Source organism: Hippopotamus amphibius, chromosome 10 (assembly GCF_030028045.1).
Source record: "Hippopotamus amphibius kiboko isolate mHipAmp2 chromosome 10, mHipAmp2.hap2, whole genome shotgun sequence".
Taxonomy (NCBI): domain Eukaryota; kingdom Metazoa; phylum Chordata; class Mammalia; order Artiodactyla; family Hippopotamidae; genus Hippopotamus; species Hippopotamus amphibius.
In genome coordinates this window covers 28,558,178-28,577,168 of record NC_080195.1, presented here as the reverse complement: position 1 = coordinate 28,577,168, position 18,991 = coordinate 28,558,178, and the positions used below count along the sequence as shown (strand labels likewise).

Sequence of the window (18,991 nt, the reverse complement as noted above, 5' to 3'; positions counted from 1 at the left end):
CCCCATGAAAATTCCACCTCTAAGAGTTTACCTGCTGGCAACCCCGGGGCGGGGGGGGGGGGGGCGGTGCACAGGGGACCTGCTTAAAGTGGAGCCTCTCGCTCATAAGTCCTGTTTCCCTATGATGCTCGGAGGTGATGATGATATTATTTGAGAGTTAGGTACGAGGTCGCAGTCCTCGCTTTCAGGCACCATTGCTGCCAGCTTCCTCTATGACCTGCCTTTTTGCAAGACCATTAACTTGAATATGTCACAATTCTCATCCCATTGGATGTGACAGTACCTGCTTATCACTCAGGGATGCATTTTTAAAAGAATGAAATTTTGAGAAAAGCAAAAAGGACTCCTTGATGTCATTTAAATGAAACCCCCACTTTCCCTCCCATCTATATTATGAGGTCACCATCCAAAACATTTTTTTCCAACTGGGGTGGAAAGAAACATGGTGCAGAATCATCGATGAGAGAATGTGCATCATGGAAAGAGGAAAAAAATACTGTGAAGATCAATGGGAAAGAGCTTCCGGAAACGAAAGGGGAAGAAAAGTCATTTCCAGGATCCAGTTCCTGCCTCTGGCTCAGGACTCTCTTGGGTGGCACCTGACCTGCACCCCACAGTTCAATCCAGGCATTATTTCTCCCACAAAGGTGCTGTGAACCCTGAAGCTGCTGTGATTCTGTTAGTCCAGGAGTCAGACTGTGCACATTTTATTTCTTCTGATACAAAAGCAGGACTCAAAATCCCTCTCATGGTCCTCCCCCCACCTCACCAGAGACAGGGCTTCTCCCCAAGAAGCATTTTATGTTCTAAAAACCATAATGACAAAACCTCCCACCTCAAGCACTTGAGACACTGGCTAAAGGTTCTTTGTCTACTCTTTACTTTTCTGAAAGATCATTCAATTAGGATGCCAAGAGACTGACTCTGCCACCAATTCACTATCAGGAAGGCACTAAATAACTCTGGAAGGATTTTTCTCACTGTAAAAGTTCCATGAATTCCCTTCTCTGACTAGTGCGTTCCAACCCCACTTTCCCACTCCATTCTATCTTCCCCTCCTCCATTTAGTTGTCTAGAGGCTGTGCCCCACCAAAGCCCTTTTATTTTGTTTGTCCCTCCTCTTAGACGTGTCCTGCGGTGATTACAAACGTGTGTGCATCTGTCCTACTGGATGATAAGCTCATTGGTCATGGGCACCTAACAGCTCTTCTGTACGCATCTTTAAGTGAAGGATCTCACGGCTGATCCTTGGAAGACTGGCATCTGAGGCTCCTGGGCTAGCGTTCCTGCAGCCGTTCGTGGCCGACCTTCCTCCATCCCGGCCTGCAAACAATAGCTGCCCTGTTTTCCATCTCAAGATCACTGCATCTGCTCGCATTTATAAAAACTGATTTTGTAAGCAATCTGAGAACCTAGGATAACAAGTCTCTTGGGCACAACGACTGGTGCCAACCCACGGAGAAACCTTGGCAAAACATCTAGATGTGGGAATGAGATAGGAATGCAAAGGCAGATACGAAAATAATAAGGATGTAGGTCTTTCCTGGGCTCTCACTTATCTTTTATGGATGAAGATAAAAAGGTGAGGGCACCAACTACAGAGGATTTCCGATCAATAGCCTCTGAGGATTTGTGAAGGAATGGGATGTTGACATTGCCTTTTGGAACTGCCGCCTCCTCGTGCGTCTGGAAGGCCACAGGGGCCTGCTGGATCTCAATCCTGTGACCTTTTATGAAACCTGAACTTGCAGCTCTTGGGGTTGGGTGATTGTTCCTGGTGGATACATTGATTTCCACGCCATGACTCTAAAATGAGGCTGTATTCTTCTACAGAAAACCCTTATAGTATTTTGCTAAGCCGTGACTCCTTTCCATTGTGCAAAGGAAAGCAGTGTGGCTGAGAAATCCTAGCAAACAGGGGTTGGAAAAAGTTTTCTGTAAAGGTCAAGATAGTAACTAATTCAGGCATTTGGGCCATCCAGTCTCCTCTGTAGCAACAAAAGCAACCACAGATTATATGGCAACAAATAAGTGTGACAATATTCCCATAACAATTTATTTATGGGCACTGGTAGTTGAACGTCCTAAGTTTTCCATATGTCATAACATGTTCTGCTTTTGATTTCTTTAAACCCTTTTAAAATATGAGAACCATGTTTTGCTCATTGGCTATCCAAAAAGGAGGCAGCAGACCAGGCTCAGCCCATGGGCCATAGCTCCCCCACCGACCCCTGCTACAGAAGAAAACTATTTACTGTGGGAATCTGTTCTTCCCAGCCCTGGGTAGGTACTTACGCCAGCCCTCACCCTGACAGCCAAATTAGGGTGTCTCTTCAAATCTGTGAAACTAAATAAATGCAGGCAGGCCCCTCTTCGCATCTAGAATGCGGTGCACGTACCCTGGTGTTATTTCACGTATCAGATTCCTGCACGGAAAACACTGTCACGCCATTAATAATCTTCAGAGGAACACCTTGAAACTTGACTCTCTGAGGGCACGTTGCAAATGGGCTCTAATGGCTTTTATTTCTCATTCTTGTCACCTCAGATCTAATCAGTTGTTTTGTCATTTTTAATTCCTATTTGGCAGGATCCTCCAACTCCCCCCCCCCCCCCACTGGCCTTTTAGATAAAAGCTCAGAGGAGGACGAGGCCCTGCGGCGTCTAGGAGTGGGGAGTAGATCAGGGTGATGGAGGGCTGAGTAGTTGATGATCTTCAGCCGTGGCTGGCTCAGGAGGACCTGGAAGGAACCTAAATCCCTGAATGTCTCCCAACCCACCCTCCACCTCCCTTCTGGGGTTCACTCATGTTCTGACCTTGCTTTCTTGGGGGAAGAAGATCTTTCATTGCTCAGTGAGGAATGAGGTTCACATCTCGTATTATTCAGCTAGGAAGACGGTGTAGGTCTGAATTAGAGGCCTCTTAAATGGGTGACTTTTCGTTATCCAGAGCCATTGAATGCTGGCTCGGCGCCTCCAAACAGGAACACCCACCCCCATCCGGCCCAAGCAACCAAAGGGCCACCTTTGGGGCGAGCCTACCTCCCTTGGAAGGCAGTAAGGAGTTGTGAGTAATGAGACAGAATCCATTCCATAAAAATAAAACTGAAATGAAATACATGATAATTAAAAATCAGTAAATAAAACTCATAAGAGCTATTCTTTAGTGTCTGTAGGATGCTAATTATCTTACTTCTATTAGCTCATTGAATCCTTACTACAACTCAAAACTATCATGTGTTCATTTTGTAAGTCAGAAAAAGAAGGTCAGGAGGCAAGTAGTTTCTCAAGGTCCACAGCTGGTGAGTAGCAGAGCTGTTGACAAATACAGATATATCTTGCTTTGGAGTCTATAATCTTAACCACCTACGAGGTGCATCTTCGCTAAATCATTTTACCTCTCGAAGCTTCAGTTCCCTCAGCTCTGAAATGAAGCTTAAGATGATAAAATCTATAACCTCCTAAATAAAAATTTTGATTCTATTATTTTCACCCCTCCCCTCTCAGGAGGGGAAAAAGTAAACATGTAAGTTCATACTAACAGTGAAAAAAACAAAAAATAAATTTCCAGGGTATATCTTTGAGTCAGTACTTATGTAGCACAATCTACTATACACATATTCTTAAAATAAACTGATGCTGCAAGCAACAGTGAGTAATTAGTACCCACACTCTGCTAGGCTTGGTAAAGGGATGAAATGGAGACCCGCTCTGTCTGATCTGCAAAAAACTTGTAAACTATCTTGAAGGTAGATAAATCAGAGAAAAATGCTTTCCAATCAAAAATTCAAGATTCTGAGTTATTAAAAAAAAAAAAGCATTATGCTTGTTACCCTATATTAAGACCGAACAGTTCTTGCTTGCAAGATCTTTCAGCAAGGATTGAAGTTCTAGGCACTCTGGTGGTTAGCAGAAACTTGTCTAATTCATTTAAACAAGGAGTATTTCTGTTTAATTCTGAAACCTAAAACGGCCAGTTACCTAAAGCTCCCATTCCTGGAATGTTGTAATATTGAGTGTCTGAGACAGAGTGAAGGATCAGAGCCGGGATGATAAAATCTAAGGCCCTCCCCTGAACACTTACTGAACAAAAGATGGGAGCAATTTCCTTCCAGCCAAATAAACTCACACATCTACGATCTATCCCAGCAGGGACATGGGGGGGATTGGCTGCATTAAACCCCATAATGTGAGCCAATCAGCTCACAGGGAGAAACCCAGCAGCCTCCCCATAGGACACAAGCTATAGCATTAAAAAAAAAGTCAAGAGCAAGTATGTGGCAGAAGGCAGATTTCCTTCCCTGTCTTACAGCTCCTAGCAGAGTGACCTGCTCCCAACTTCATTTACATGCTTCGTTTTGGTCTTTCAAATATTGATTTTTAAAATATTCTTCAAGAGAAAGCCACTTGGGGACCTTTAAGTTGGAGTTCACAAATGATGCATGCCCAGATGTGTTTATGGCAGGATGGAAATATAGACTTTTTCCCTCTCCTCCTTCCCCTCCACCGAAGTATCTCTTTATTCATTACTTTAATTACCTAATCGTAAATTTCTTTAGGGGGTTACTTAGAAAGAAAATTAGCATCAAAGCTTGGCAGTAAATTCAGGGGCTTTTGGAGACAGTCCAAGCTGTTTCACCTGTGATTAATTAGATGATTTTTTTTTTCCTTTAAGTGCCAGAAGGCTGTTGAGGTCCTTAAGCAGTTACATGACTGCTGGCACGACTGCAATTATGATTGATGCATGCGTCTGGAGTTTGAGGCTGCAGCCTGGCTTTTGTTGATGGAGGGGTGTGTGTATGTGAGAGAGAGAGAGAGACAGAGACAGAGAAACAGAAGGACAGAGACAGACTTGGGAAACACTAGCTTGAAAAACCTCCAAAGGTTTCCAAAACACAATGAGGTGCTTTTTTAATATTCTTGCAAGTGCAAGTCTAGAAGCTCCAGGCCAGGATCTTCTATCTAAATATCTCAGCAATTTCAGAAACGTTGCGTGAGCAGGCCTCTTCCTCACCACGAGTCACTGCAGTCTTTATGGAGTCTTTGCATAAGCTCTCTTTATGGCCTGCACTAAGGAATGTGAATTTTCAACAAGGCTTTTGCTATGTATAAAGCAGAGCAGTCACACCTGTTTTAACACTTCACCCTGGTGAAATTCAAGAAGGGGGAGAATGCAGTCTCTTTGGGTAATTCATTGAGTATAAAATTATCCCCCAACACTGGCATAAAGTCAGCGTAACCTCTTAATATATTTAGAAAAAAGTGACGCCTTCTGGTCACCAGGAACATGCTATCACGAATGAAATAGAGAAATTCACTGACGGTTTGAGTCAGAGTGCCAGCTTATTATTTTTTTTTATTCTCCCTGTGAAGGAGGGAGAGAAAGTTTCCTTCAGACCCTTTGACTCAGTCTAGGTAGCAGGAAGTTCAGAGTGTTGGCCAGCATTGCTGGTGTCTGTACAATCTTACAAACTCCTCAGCCCCTAAGCTGGAGATCATCTGATGTTTGCTCCACCACCCCTAATCCCCATGAGAATATTTATACAGCAAATTCAATTATCTGCTACTCACCTGCCCTGCGAGGACTAGCAGGAATGTTGGCCACATAGGTTGTTGGCAGAGATTTCCTCCCAGACCAGGGGTCAACCAACTCTTTCTATAAAGAGCCAGGGGGTCACTATTTCAGGCGTCTGGGACACAAGATCTCCATCACAACTACTCAACTCTGTGATTGTAGCGTGAAAGCCAATCAAGAGGCCAGTGAATGGACATGTCGAGTTCCTACGAAATGCATTTGCTGCCCCCTGGTCTGGAGCACTGCTTCTCAGACTTTAATGGGCACGTGGAACACCGGGCATCTTGTTTAAAATGCAGATTCTGATTCTGCTGGTTGGGAGTGCACCTGAGATCTGCACTCCTAACCCTCTACCAGATGGCGATGAAACTGCTGGTCCACGGACCTCACTTTGAGCCGCAATCCTACATTGTCTCCTTGGAAAATGTCCTTCCTTTCTGTATCCAGGTCATTTCCAGTAACACTGAGGCTCAGAGAATAGAGAAGGGCTCTGGGTTCACTAGGAAGAGTGCTGCAGGACTAGTATTAGGTTTATACCTTTCAAATCTAGACTTTTCAAAGATTCCTCCAGCACTCCATCCCTTGGAAGAGCCTGGATTCCCCTCTCCTGAGCGTTACCTTCATTTTTTCACCTTTAAGGTTGGTCGTTTAAGGTCTCCTGTTCCTAAATGGACAGATGGCTCGGGCTGCAGTGCAGCTGTACACACACAGCACATCACAGTCATTTATACCTGACTGCCAGCCCCTTCCCGGCCTCGGCATGGAGGGCTCTAACGGCCAAGCAGAGGGCCCTCTGGCCTCTACCTAATTGGCTGCAATGCAAAAGCTAATGTAGGTTGAGAGACCAATTAACTGGGCTTGTTTCTACCCACGCTGCATCTGAACATCAATTATGCTAAACAACACGCTGTATTAAGACATTTCCCTGCCACTATCATTTGCTATGGGACACCTCAGAGCAGGGCAGAGCGAAACCGCCTCTCACTGCCTGCCTGAGGGCTTTCTCTCTGTCTGTCAATGTAGACGGCTGGCAACAGGGAGCACACGTTTAGAGCTAGGAAATCCACGACACAGTGACACATCTGACACTAACTGGTTACCTTCTCTGGGCCTCAGTCTCTAGACCATAGGGGCTACGGTTCAAGAAGCCAGGGAACAGGTTGCGTGAAGGATGCTGGTATCCTTCCACGTGACCTGCTGATTCCACTAAGAAACGGGAATCCTGAGGCTTTAGATGCTCAAAGGATACTTTCCTTAAAACTTGAAAAAGAAAATCAATAACTGGAACTGTTGTAGGGGGAAGATATTATTGTATTTTCTTCTATAGGTCAAGCTGGGTTTGAATTCCATTCTTCCTTCATCTGGAGCTTCTCTCTCAGAATGCATTTCTTGATTTTTGCATTTTTACACCTTGATTTTTACATGCATGTCAGCTGCCCGGTTCATTTAAATTTTTCCCGATTGTGCAGCTCTTATGTACTGGAAATGCTGATGAATCCAACCAAATGTAAGACACGATGCCGTTGACAGTTTAGTTGGGAAGACTGGACTAATTCAGACATCTACAATTACACTTGCTCATTCATCAGTTCAACAAATATTTGTTAATATACTTCAGGAAATCTGGACTAGAAGCTTTGTTTTCTTAACTGTTTATTTCTAGGTAGAAAGGCAGGTAGTCAAATGAGTAATAGTAATGCTGAGTAAGATGTGCTGTTATATTTGTGATAGAACAGACACTAAAGGGGGCACGATATTGTACAAAAAATACAGAACAATAAAATTATGTCTGTGCGTGAGAGTATTAAGCTATAATGTAGGCTTAAAATGGAGTGTCATGCCCTTTCCCATTCTTCATGGTGCTTATTTCAAAAATCTGCCACTCTCTTTAAGCTTTTGGAACTTTAGGAGAAAACTAAGAATATTACACAAAAGCTCCCTCAATGTCCAGCATCCAAACGCTATCTGTATTTCCATATATTCTCACCTCCATTTTGCTGGTCTTGCAGAAGGAGATGTAATTTCTCGTGTTAATGCCCTTCCGTCTTTAAGACCTGTGCTCCTGATGGGCTCTCCTGTCTTTTCCAGACCTCACTGCATCTGTGATTCCCTCTTTCCTTTCCAAGTTGGCAACGTTGTCTCAATTGGTCCCTTCCGCATAGTATACAATTATGACCAAGTCTGTGGTCCATCTGAAAAATAAAGTCTTCTCTTGACCTTGCGTTGTACTAGAACTTAGTGCTTAGGTTTAGAAGAGCAAATCATTTTTTTTACTTTGCGCATCATCTACAATCTATTAGGAGTGACTTTCTTTACCTTCCAAGCCTGTAATTCTTTCCTCCTCACTTATTTTCTGTTATTTCCACCTTCTGGTCACTTGTTCTTCAAATACCTCCAGTCTTTGTTTGACTTCATCTTTCCTGACCTTGACCCGATATTTTACATTAATGGCTGTCCAATTCTCTGATGCTTTTCTCTCTTCGCTTCTCTCCTAGATCTCCACGACTTCACTGACCATCCTTCTCCTGTCCTCTGTGGCCCCTTATTTCTCTGCATGTACCTTTGCATATTGTGTTTTCCATGTATGTTTCTTCCTTGGACTCTTCTCACTTCATACCATCTCTGACTGATCCCTTCTTATCATCTGCTGTCACTTACTCCATGTGCTGACTTGCAAAATGCATTCAACTCAACTCTGCTCCTCTGAGCGCCAACCCCATCTATCTGCTTCTTAGCTTCTCAGTTTTTTCTAAACATCAATTTTCCACCAAAATCTGCTATTCCTTCTGTCCTGGGGAATGGCAGTATCATATGAAACTTGGATGTTATCATCTACTCTTGTCTGTTTCTCACCCTGACACCCCATCAATCAATAAGTCCTGCCAACTCTATTTCTTGAACATCTATTAGATCTGTCCTCTCTATTCCCACTTCTCTTGCCTTAATTCGGATCTCATCATCTTTTATTTGGACAAAGGCAATTAGATTACTATCTGAAGTCTTTACCTCTAATATATCTTTGATTTTATACACTTTCAGTCTACCCAACACACTGTTGTCAGGTCACCTTTCTAAAATACAAATCTGATTGAAGACAAAGGCACACACGAAAACTTCTGTGGCAAGCCATGGCCTGCAGTGCTTGTAAAGCTACAGAGGAGAGGTTCAGCTAAGCCATCTGAGCAGCCACTAGGAGAGGGGGTAGAAAGGGTAATTAAGGGTGTTAAATTCCAGGTTCTCTATATCTGTCTTCTGCACCTCACCTGGTATTGTGCTGGTGGATGCTTAACAACCAACTCTCACAAAGAAAACAAACAAACCCCTTATTTGTAGAGTGTGCTGGTTTCCATGGTGAGAACACTACCACTAGGGTCAATTTCAAGTGACCCCATCACTAGAGTATAGGAGACATTCGCAATTGACTCTCACAAGACTACAGCTTTTTTTTTTTTTTTTTGGGGGGGGGTACACCAGGTTCAATCATCTGTTTTTTTTTTTTTTTTTTTTTGATTGTTGTTTCTATTCTCATTGCTTTTTTTTTTTTTGGGGGGGGTACACTAGGTTCAATCCACTGTTTTTATACACATATCCCCATATTCCCTCCCTTCCTTGACGCCCCCCCCCTCGAGTCCCCCCCACCCTCCCTGCCCCAGTCCTCTAAGGCATCTTCCATCCTCGAGTTGGACTCCCTTTGTTATACAACAACTTCCCACTGACTATTTTACAGTTGGTAGTATATATATGTCTGTGCTACTCTCTCGCTTCTTCTCAGTTTCCCCTTCACCCCCCGCCCCCTCCCATACCTCCAGTTCTCCAGTCCATTCTCTGTATCTGCTTCCTTGTTCTTGTCACTGAGTTCATCAGTACCATTTTTAGATTCCGTATATGTGAGTTAGCATACAATATTTGTCCTTCTCTTTCTGACTTACTTCACTATGTATGACAGATTGTAGTTCTATCCACCTCATGACATATAGCTCCATCTCATCCCTTTTTATAGCTGAGTAATATTCCATTGTATATATATGCCACATCTTCTGTATCCATTCATTTGTTGATGGGCATTTAGGTTGCTTCCATGTCCTGGCTATTGTAAAGAGTGCTGCAATAAACATGATGGTACAAGTTTCTTTTGGGATTATGGTTTTCTTTGGGTATATGCCCAGGAGTGGGATGACTGGATCATATGGTAGTTCTATTTGTAGTTTTTTAAGGAACCTCCAAATTGTTTTCCATAGTGGCTGTACCAACTTACAGTCCCACCAACAGTGCAGAAGAGTTCCCTTTTCTCCACACCCTCTCCAACATTTGTTGTTTCCAGACTTTGTGATGATGGCCATTCTGATTGGTGTGAGGTGATACCTCATTGTGGCTTTGACTTGCATTTCTCTGATGATTAGTGATGTTGAGCATCTTTTCATGTCAATCATCTGTTTTTATACACATATCCCCGTATTCCCTCCCTTCCTTGACTCCCCCCCACCTCGAGTCCCCCCCACCCTCCCCTCCCCAGTCCTCTAAGGCATCTTCCATCCTCGAGTTGGACTCCCTTTGTTATACAACAACTTCCCACTGACTATTTTACAGTTGGTAGTATATATATGCCTGAAGACCACAGCTTTTGTTCTCTTTCCTCATACTGGGTATCTCTAGGGAGGTTATCCACAAAGGGGAAGCTGGGATGAAGTGAGAGCATAGCATTGACATATATACACTACCAAATGTAAAATAGACAGCTAGTGGGAAGTTGCTGCATAGCACAGGAAGATAAACTTGATGATGGGTGATGACTTAGAGGGCCAGGATAGGAAGGGTGGGAAGGAGACACGGGAGGGAGGGGATGTGGGGATATATGTATAAACACACCTGATTCACTTTGGTGTACCTCAAAAGCTGGCACAAGAGTGTAAAGCAATTATATTCCAACAAAGAGCTTTAAAAAAAAAATCAAAAGACAAAAAAAAAAGTTTCCCTGGCCAACACTGGCCCACTGTTGGGGAGCTTTCTGACAAGCCTCACCTGGAGCCAGCCAAGCCCTAGATGAACACAGCCTTGCTGGGGACTGTGCTGGACTTCAGGGAGAGGCCATGGTGGGTAGCAGCTGAATGCAAACTGATGAGATGTCCAGGCTCTGTAAACAGAAGATGAGGGGAGCTGATGCTGACAGCATCCTGTGCAGCTGGGGATGCCTACTTTCCGGCACAGAGGACAGGAAGGCTCCAGAAAGGTCTGCCCTTGCTCATGGGCTGACCTGCCAGCACAGTGATGCCCTGCGACCGGCCTGTCTGGAGGCCACCCTCCCAGGTGGCACGGCCTCTGCTCCCCAAAGCAACACACATATAACTTTTTCATCACTGTGACTGAATGGATTACTCCTTTCTGCACAAGATTGTATGTCATTGTCAACATCAAAAACTTCCCAGCTCTGCTCTGGCTGCACCTGCCTTATGGATCGGGTGCCTCACACAAAGCAATTAAACCTGTCTGACTTCAAAAGTGAGGTAAGACAAGCCACGTCGAGCAGTGTGGCACTCACCTAATATGATTATTTCTCCTCTTCCTGGTGATAATAGAATTATGCAAAAGCCGCCTTGACCCAGTAAGGATTTTCTCTTTAGAATCGAATCACTGCTTTCCCCTAACTCACACCCCACCCCCACCTCAGCCCCCATTCCGTCTTGTTCTCTAGCCGCCCACTGAGCACTGCTGCCCTATCCTTTGTGTCCCAGCCTGCAAGTCGAGGAGTTTCTTACCTGTGAAGCCATGCAAAGCGATGAAAATGTGGCCAGATGCATCTAAGAGGTCAATGATGAAGGAAAGACATCCATCTCCATCTATGCATTCATTCTGAAAAGTTTCTTGATTACCTCCAGTGTGATTGCTCAGGTGGCTAGATTTCATGTAAGGAGTGAGACTTTTTACAGCTGTCTCAGGATCCCCCCATTTCTCACTGTCCTTGACTTATCTGGATTCTGGACTCTAGTAACGGGAAGCACAACGGCCGTAGGAGTACTTGTACCGCAGTACTGGTCGGTATATTATTAAAATACTTCCATGACGGTTGGTAAATAATCATTGGTCTAAGTGACCCTAGTTTCCCTTCTGCCTTACAAAGTGACGAGCATTCTAGCCCCACGGAGAGTTCAGCAATGATGTAACCACTGACAACGTTGGGGAGGGTTTGCTGACCAAGGGCTCTACTCCTTCTATACAGACGGCATCCACTCCGATTTTTGGTGTCTGTAATCTACATGGTTTAGATCGTGCTACTGCTGAAATCCATGATTTCCAATGCCAGCAGCAGTCAACTCAGTACTGGTAGTGTTGTAGAGAGACAAGTCCATTTTTAGTGTGGGGCACTTTGTGGGTATCCATTAATGGAAACTTCTACATCAAATCCCTAACTACATAGAAGAGTCAGAGTTTCTTCTCCTGCCCCTGACGAAGCGTCTGGTCCCTTCAGCAAAAGTCCAGGGCTTGTGGAGTATGTGTTTTCTAGCTTTTCTGTTAAAGTAAAACTTATTTCAAGGCTATTCTAGGATCCAGGGCAACAGAAATCAGTCAGCTGGGATAAGAGTTGCCTGCTTTGTCTTTTATGAGAATAAGGGTGACTTTCAGGCACCCCACAGCAAGTATTACCACCTCTCAGACATCTGTGCGTTCGATTCCCATGTTTCAGGTGGAAGCCGCTCTTAATGGTTGCTCTGTGCAGCGGTTGGACTCTGCATCCCACCACCCAACTCTGAGTCAGCAGATGTCCTTATGTGTAGGCTCTTTACTGATAGCAGATCCAAGAACCAAACACAGGTAAAATCCATGCGTAAAATCAATTGACCACTCAGAAGAACTGGTAAGCTATTAAGGTCATTGGCCTTTTCTGTTCAAAACAGTGGAACTGTCCTTGCTGTGGTGGAAGACAGCCAGATATAGGAGCTTAGCCCTCTCCTGGTTGCAACAGCATCAGTTTGGTCTTCCAGCAGCAGCTCTGCTTAGTCACCATGGAGAGACCAATGACCTGGCAGGTCCCAGAGGAGATGCAGGCAGTAGGAACAGGAAGTATAATTTCATTGGTTCTATAATAGATTACCTCAAGTCACATTTTAAGAAAAGGCATAGAAATATGAGAGTTATGTAAGAACTATAGAAGCAAATAAACAATGTTATGGTATAAACTGTATATGTTCCCCCCTCCTTCCCAGACAGCATCCAACCTGACTTATGAAGCCACTATGCCGCTGTGTCTGCTAGGGAAGCCCTCCATAAGAATGCCAGTGTACCCGCCAAGAGTGCTTTTTGTTACCCAAGTCCTTCAAACTGTCACTCCTCAAATGCCAGAGAGTTTTGGAGTTCAAGAATAACTGAACTGATTGGCATCTACCTACACCAATCCTGCGTCACACTTTCACTTGGCCCCTACCTACTGCTGCTTTTGGCCAGAGTGGATCAAAGTTATGCGTGAAAACATCTCCTATGCTTTCCAGCCAAAATCAACTAGAACTTTTGCTTCTGTCAGTCGGGTTGATAGGTGTTCTGGGAGGGCCCTTTCTCTGCAGAACAAACACACCCTGTAGAGGAAATGTGCTTCGAGGCATTGCTTCTTCTCTTTGGAAGCGATTGATAAGGATGGCTACTGCTTATTCTTTAAATGTTTGCTGGAATTCACCAGTGAAGCCATCTTGCCCTGGATTTTTCTTTGTGGGGAGGTTTTTGATTACTGATTCACTCTCTTCATCATCTAAACATGTGATACAATCCATATCAGAATTCAAATGACATTTTTCACAGAAATAGAGCAAACAATTCTAAAATTTGTGTGAAACCACAAAAGAATGTAAATTGGTGCGGCCACTATTTCATTAGTTGATTGTTGTTGTTTTTTTTTACTTTTTTGTGCTCTTTTTGATTAATCAACATTCTCTTTTTCCATTTTGCTATTTCATTGTTCATTATGCATTCCTTATTTATTCTCCGATTTATCCAAGAGATTGTAACGTGCATCTTTCACTGAAGAAAGTTACTACAAATTAGTATTTTCACCACTGTTTTCTACCATTTTTCCAACATGTACAAATGTTAGGTATCTTAAACCCAATTCTCTCTCTCCCATGTTTATTTTAAATCCCACAAAACTATACTACTATTGTTAAAAAATCAACATTAATTTGTATTTAATCTATATATTTACCCTTTTCTGCTCATTATTCTTTACTGCCTTTCTGCACTTCCCTTTACAAATCTTTTATTTTTGTCTAAAGAATTCCTTTTAGTATTTCTTTTAGTATTAGTTCGAAGGAGTAAATTCCTTCACTTTCTGTTTGGTAATTTTTGTGTTTTGCATTTATTTACAAATGATATTTTCACTGAGAATGATAGGTCCTTAGTTTTCCTTTTTTAGAACTTTAAATGTGTTATTCCCCTGCTCCATTGTTTCTGTAGAAAAGTCAACCTTCAGTGCTGCTGTAACATTTTTGGATATAATGTGTCTTTATTTAAACTCTGGATGCCTTTGAAATCTTCCACTTTAATTTAATTTAAAGATTTTTTACTAAGATGTGTTTAGGAGTTGTTTTCATTAATCACGGTTGGGGTTCACAGAGACTCAAATATGTGTATTGATGTCTTCAGTTTAGGATAATTCTTAGTATATTTTATACTAAGATAATTCTTAGATATTTTTCTCTGTCCCACATACAGTCTCTCTCTCTCTCCCACATACAGTCTCTCTCTCTCTCCTTCTCCCTCTCTCTCTCCTTCCCTCTCTCCCTTTTTCCTATTTTTCTGAAATTTCGAGTACATTTTAGACCTTATATCCATGTCCCATATGTCTTCTATACACATTTATGCATGTTTTCTTTTCCATGATTTACTCTGTGTTTTTTTACTAACCTGTTTTCCAGTTCACGATCTTACCTTCTTCTCTACTCAAACAGCTGGTAAACCCAACTATTACATTTATAACTTTACTTCTTGTACTCTTAAAATAATTTTTGATATAATAATAATCATTCTTTGGTAAATTTCTCCAGTTTTTGTTTTCATGTCTCTGCAGAAGTTCAGACTCTTTTATTAAGCAACAGTGTTTCAGAAGTGAGCAAAGACCCACAGTGAATGAAGACAGGACCTCCACTTCTCCACACATCGTTTCCACCACGATAAACAATCAACCATGAAGCATTTTCCACCAGAGTCCTGCCTCACAAAGGATGTTTACAACAGAAATGAGGAAGCCTGAGTAACCACAGCCAGCAAGACACTTGTTCTTCAAGAAGCCACGTGCTTGGGCACCTTGCAGACAGTAGGCTCAGGATGACAGGAGACAGGTGCCAGGACCTGAAACATCTGAGGAGAACCACCAAGAGTCTCTTTTGCTTTAATACATTTCTGAGGGTGGGAGTGATGAGTGCAGAATAATACACACAAAGCTGGAAACTGATGGGTTACTTGAGAAGCTTCACCATGTTCAGACTCGAAACTATGGTTTCTTCGAAGATGGGCACACAGTTTGGATTTTCCTGCCATCAGGCCCTGCTCCAGATTCCGACAATGGTCTGCTTCATGTCCTGGCTGGTGTCCCATTGGGTGGCCAGCAGTGTGCCAGTGTGGGCATCCTTGATGTCTGGGTATTTGCTGACCAGCGTTAAAACCTTCAGGTACAGCTTCTGCAAGGGCGACAGTAGTGTTACTGCACCCACCTGCATCTTAGCCAAATCCAGAGGCCAGCTTCTGGAACCAGATGTGGAGCTGCTCAGCCTTCCTGGCTGTCTTCTCGGCACTCTCCTTGTACTCTTTGGTGCTCCAGGATGAGATGTGCTTCTGCATGATAGCCCACAACTACCCACCGCGCCCCACTGTCATCCATTTTTTTATATGGCTTTTTAGTTTTGGCAAAATCATTGAAATATTCTTCCACAGTGACACAGATGACGTCTACAGCGTTTGAGCCTAACAGCCACTTCCCTGTCATCAGCTCATTGAGATGTTGTTCCAGATCCTGGGAGACCCCCTCCCAGTACCTGCTGCAGCCTCCCTGCATCGACAGTGTCTAAAATCCCATCCATGTTTGATGGGCTCAGAGACACACCCTCTTTCACTTCATTTTTAAAATGCTTCCTCTTTAAACTGACTAGGGGTTCCTTAAAGGTCTGGCAGGTGTGACGATTGCTATCATATCCTGAACATAACAGTGAGGGTGTCATCAATTTTTCAGACGTTCTCTGTATACTTGAGCTTCACTTCTGTGTCTACTTAAGAAAGAATTCATTTGCCGAAGACACAAACTAGTACCTTTGTTTTCAAATCGTCACTTATCTGAGTAGCAACTTAAAGAATCTGTTGGAACATCTGGAAGATGGTGGCAGGGAGGGTTCCCACTTGGGTCAGCTTCAGGCTCAGTCTCTTTCATGCAGCTTTTAGCATCTGTGTTAGTGTTTTCTGTGGCCAGACAATGATGTATGAAGTGAGAGCTGACACGTACAGACGGAGCAGCCCAGACACCGCACTGGAAGAAAGTAAAAGCTCCAGGGCATTGACGTCCACTTCTGGGACCAGCTCCACATTCCCCGTCACCTCTGTGCTTGGGTAGGTGTTTAAGACCCAGGTCAGAAAGGCTCATGATCTCATCTGCTTCTAGATCTTCCCACAAGATCTGCATCCAGGTTCTCAGGGCTTGGTGGCTGAGGAGGTTTCTGAAACTCTCATCATGGAGAGAAAAGCACAGAACCATCATGTTTTTGGCAACAATGATGTCATCCAGGACATCCTACCATGTGACTTCTAGGTGGTGGATGAACCACAACTTGTTGGACTCCCTGGGGGTCTGCCTGTGTGCCCTCAATTCTAGCACTCATGATTCTGTCCAAGAAGGCAAACATCTCCTCCTTCCAATTCTTGGACCTCTCAAGAGGAACAAAGCTAGTTTGCATTTTTTGGTCAAGCATGCACCAGTCAATTTTTCTTTCCATGATCCTGACAACGGAGACCAGTAAAGTGGGGTCCTGAGGGATGCTGAGCAGCGGACCTCTACAGCATCATCCACAGCTGCATGGCCAGCTCGTCTGAGAGCCTGTATGTGCTCCCAAAGTGGCTGTGATGAGGGTCATGTCCACACAATGGTGCTCGTACATTAGCCCAACCCAGAAGCACTGCTGTTCCAGGTCCCTCGGGTTTTGGTGGGCCTGCAGGGGTGCCCCCTGTTCAGTGAGGTCCAGGGCCCCCACACCTCACAATCAGGGGCACGGAGAAGATGTTCATGAGACTCTCTGCAGCTGCAGTGAGCTGGCTGTGCTATATGACAGCATCCTTCATCCTTGACGCCCTTGATGCTCTCAATGGATGCTGTGGATGCTCTGTCTCCAGTTGTTGCTGACATCAGCCAGGGACTGTGGGATGTCTTTGACATTACCCAGTGCATTTTGGAGCTGGTTCTGGCCCATGGGGCACCCTGTACGGCACCCTGTCCAACCATGACTGGATAGCGACCTTCAGTGTGACCTCCACAGGGGCCTTTCTCCGGGCTTCTCTTCTGCGGTTCTGCTCCACTTTGTCCTGCTGGTCCAGGCACAGAAGCATCCCTCAACCTTTTGAGTCACTGCTGAACAGCCTCCAGGTCTGTCTCCTTCGTGGTTAAAAAGCAGGCAGAACCCGCCACTCTTCCCCGTGTCAGAGTAACGTTATCCCTTGGAACTGCCACCTGGCGTCCGACTGGAAGTGTCATCCAATTTCTTGAACACGTTCATCACAGCTTTAAAATCTATGTCTTATGTATTATATCTAGATCATCTCTGAGTCATCTCCATTATCTCTTTTCTCTTAATTTGGCCACTTGAGTCTCTCTAGTGTCATTCACGGTAGTTATTTACTTATTTCTTGAAGGCAAAAAGGGATACAAGAGACTAGCGACATTGCTGTGTCTAAGAAACTAGAAGGAAGCAATGCTTGCTGGTCTGTCTGGAGGCTAATTTGGCTTGCTCGAGAAAAGCATCAGATAAAGCTGAGATGAGACTGACTCCAGCCATTTTTATTGAGTGCTGGATACTGTGTATAAAAAAGTGCAGAAACTCTGAATAATGCTAACTTCCAGCAGAGAGAATCTATTTTTTTACTCATAGGTTAGTTAGAGTAGGGGTTGGTCCCCTTGATACAATCAGGGAATGGGAGGCATTAAAACTGATTTCAGGCTTTGTGAGAACTGGTCTACTTCTAGTTTGAAGTACAGTAAGTTCCTTACATACAAACCTTCAAGTTGCAGACTTTCAAAGATGCAAACGTGTGTTCCATCAACATCAGGCGTGAGTGACACTGCAGCTCGCCCTCCGTCTTCTATTGCTGTCGATCCTTCAGCTCTGCCATCTCCCACCTCCTCTCCCTCCTCCAGTCAGTAACTCTTCCTGCCTGTTCACTCAATGCCAGCCCCTGTATGCCAGCTGTTGTACAGCACTACTGTAGTTTTCAGGCTACTGTGCTGTAAGATTAAAAATGTTTTATTTTTTGTGTTTGTTTTTCATATATTATTTGTGTGAAACGTATTATAAACCTATTACAGTACAGCACTATATAGCCGATCGTGTTAGGTGGGTACCTGGGCCAACTTTATTGGACTTACGAACAAATTGGACTTACGAACGTGCTCTCGAAACAAAACTCGTTTGTGTGTAGGGGACTTTCCGTAATCCTAAAGGAAGACTTTACAAGAAACTCAGCTGAGAGCACTTTCCCAGCACTTTGAGACTGGCCAAAGCTCTGCTTAGCTTTCTAGCTTCTTAGTTCGCCTTTTCTTTTGTCTTCTCTGTTGCAAATATTAGTAATAAATAATATCCTCAAGGGAAAAAGCAGCACAAAGAGTGGTGCTCACAGTGTTTCTATTCTCTTTTCTCTAAAACTTCATCCTCTCAATTTCTAGCTGCCTTGATAACCCTCAACTCCATTTTTTTCCCCTCCCACCCCCACAAGACTGCTGCAAGCCCTTAGTCTTGAAATTGAACTTGATTCCTTGTTTGGTACTACTTACTAACGGGCAAATGCCTTGAGGGAAAAACAGCAGAGGATGGTGAAGTCACCTCAATGGTTTTCTTTTCTCTTGGATCTTAGTCTTTCAAGTTCTTACTGACTGGGTTGCTTTATGCTTATTTCAAATGGGTATTTAAAAAAATTTTTTTAACCAGTTTTAAACTTTTTTTCTTGGCATGAGGGTTGGTCTGCTATAGCTACTCTCTCATGACCAGAAACATAAATTTAAAAAGCATCATATTTTTATATAAAAATCAGAATTCTCAATTTCTCTTAAAAATAAAAAATTCTGGCAAAACTAGGCCCATGTTATTGCAAAGAAATAATGGCTAGAGGTAAGTAGCCCCTGTCCTTTAATTTCAGGTATATGCTCCAGTTTAATTACCTGGACCACTCAGTGATTCCCTGAGA

At 43.6% G+C, this 18,991-nt stretch overlaps 1 pseudogene; it reads right to left on the bottom strand.

Moving 5' to 3' along the window:
- Positions 1 to 15,543: 15,543 nt before the first annotated feature.
- LOC130829809 (exocyst complex component 3-like) lies at positions 15,544 to 17,288 on the bottom strand (annotated as a pseudogene).
- Positions 17,289 to 18,991: the final 1,703 nt, after the last annotated feature.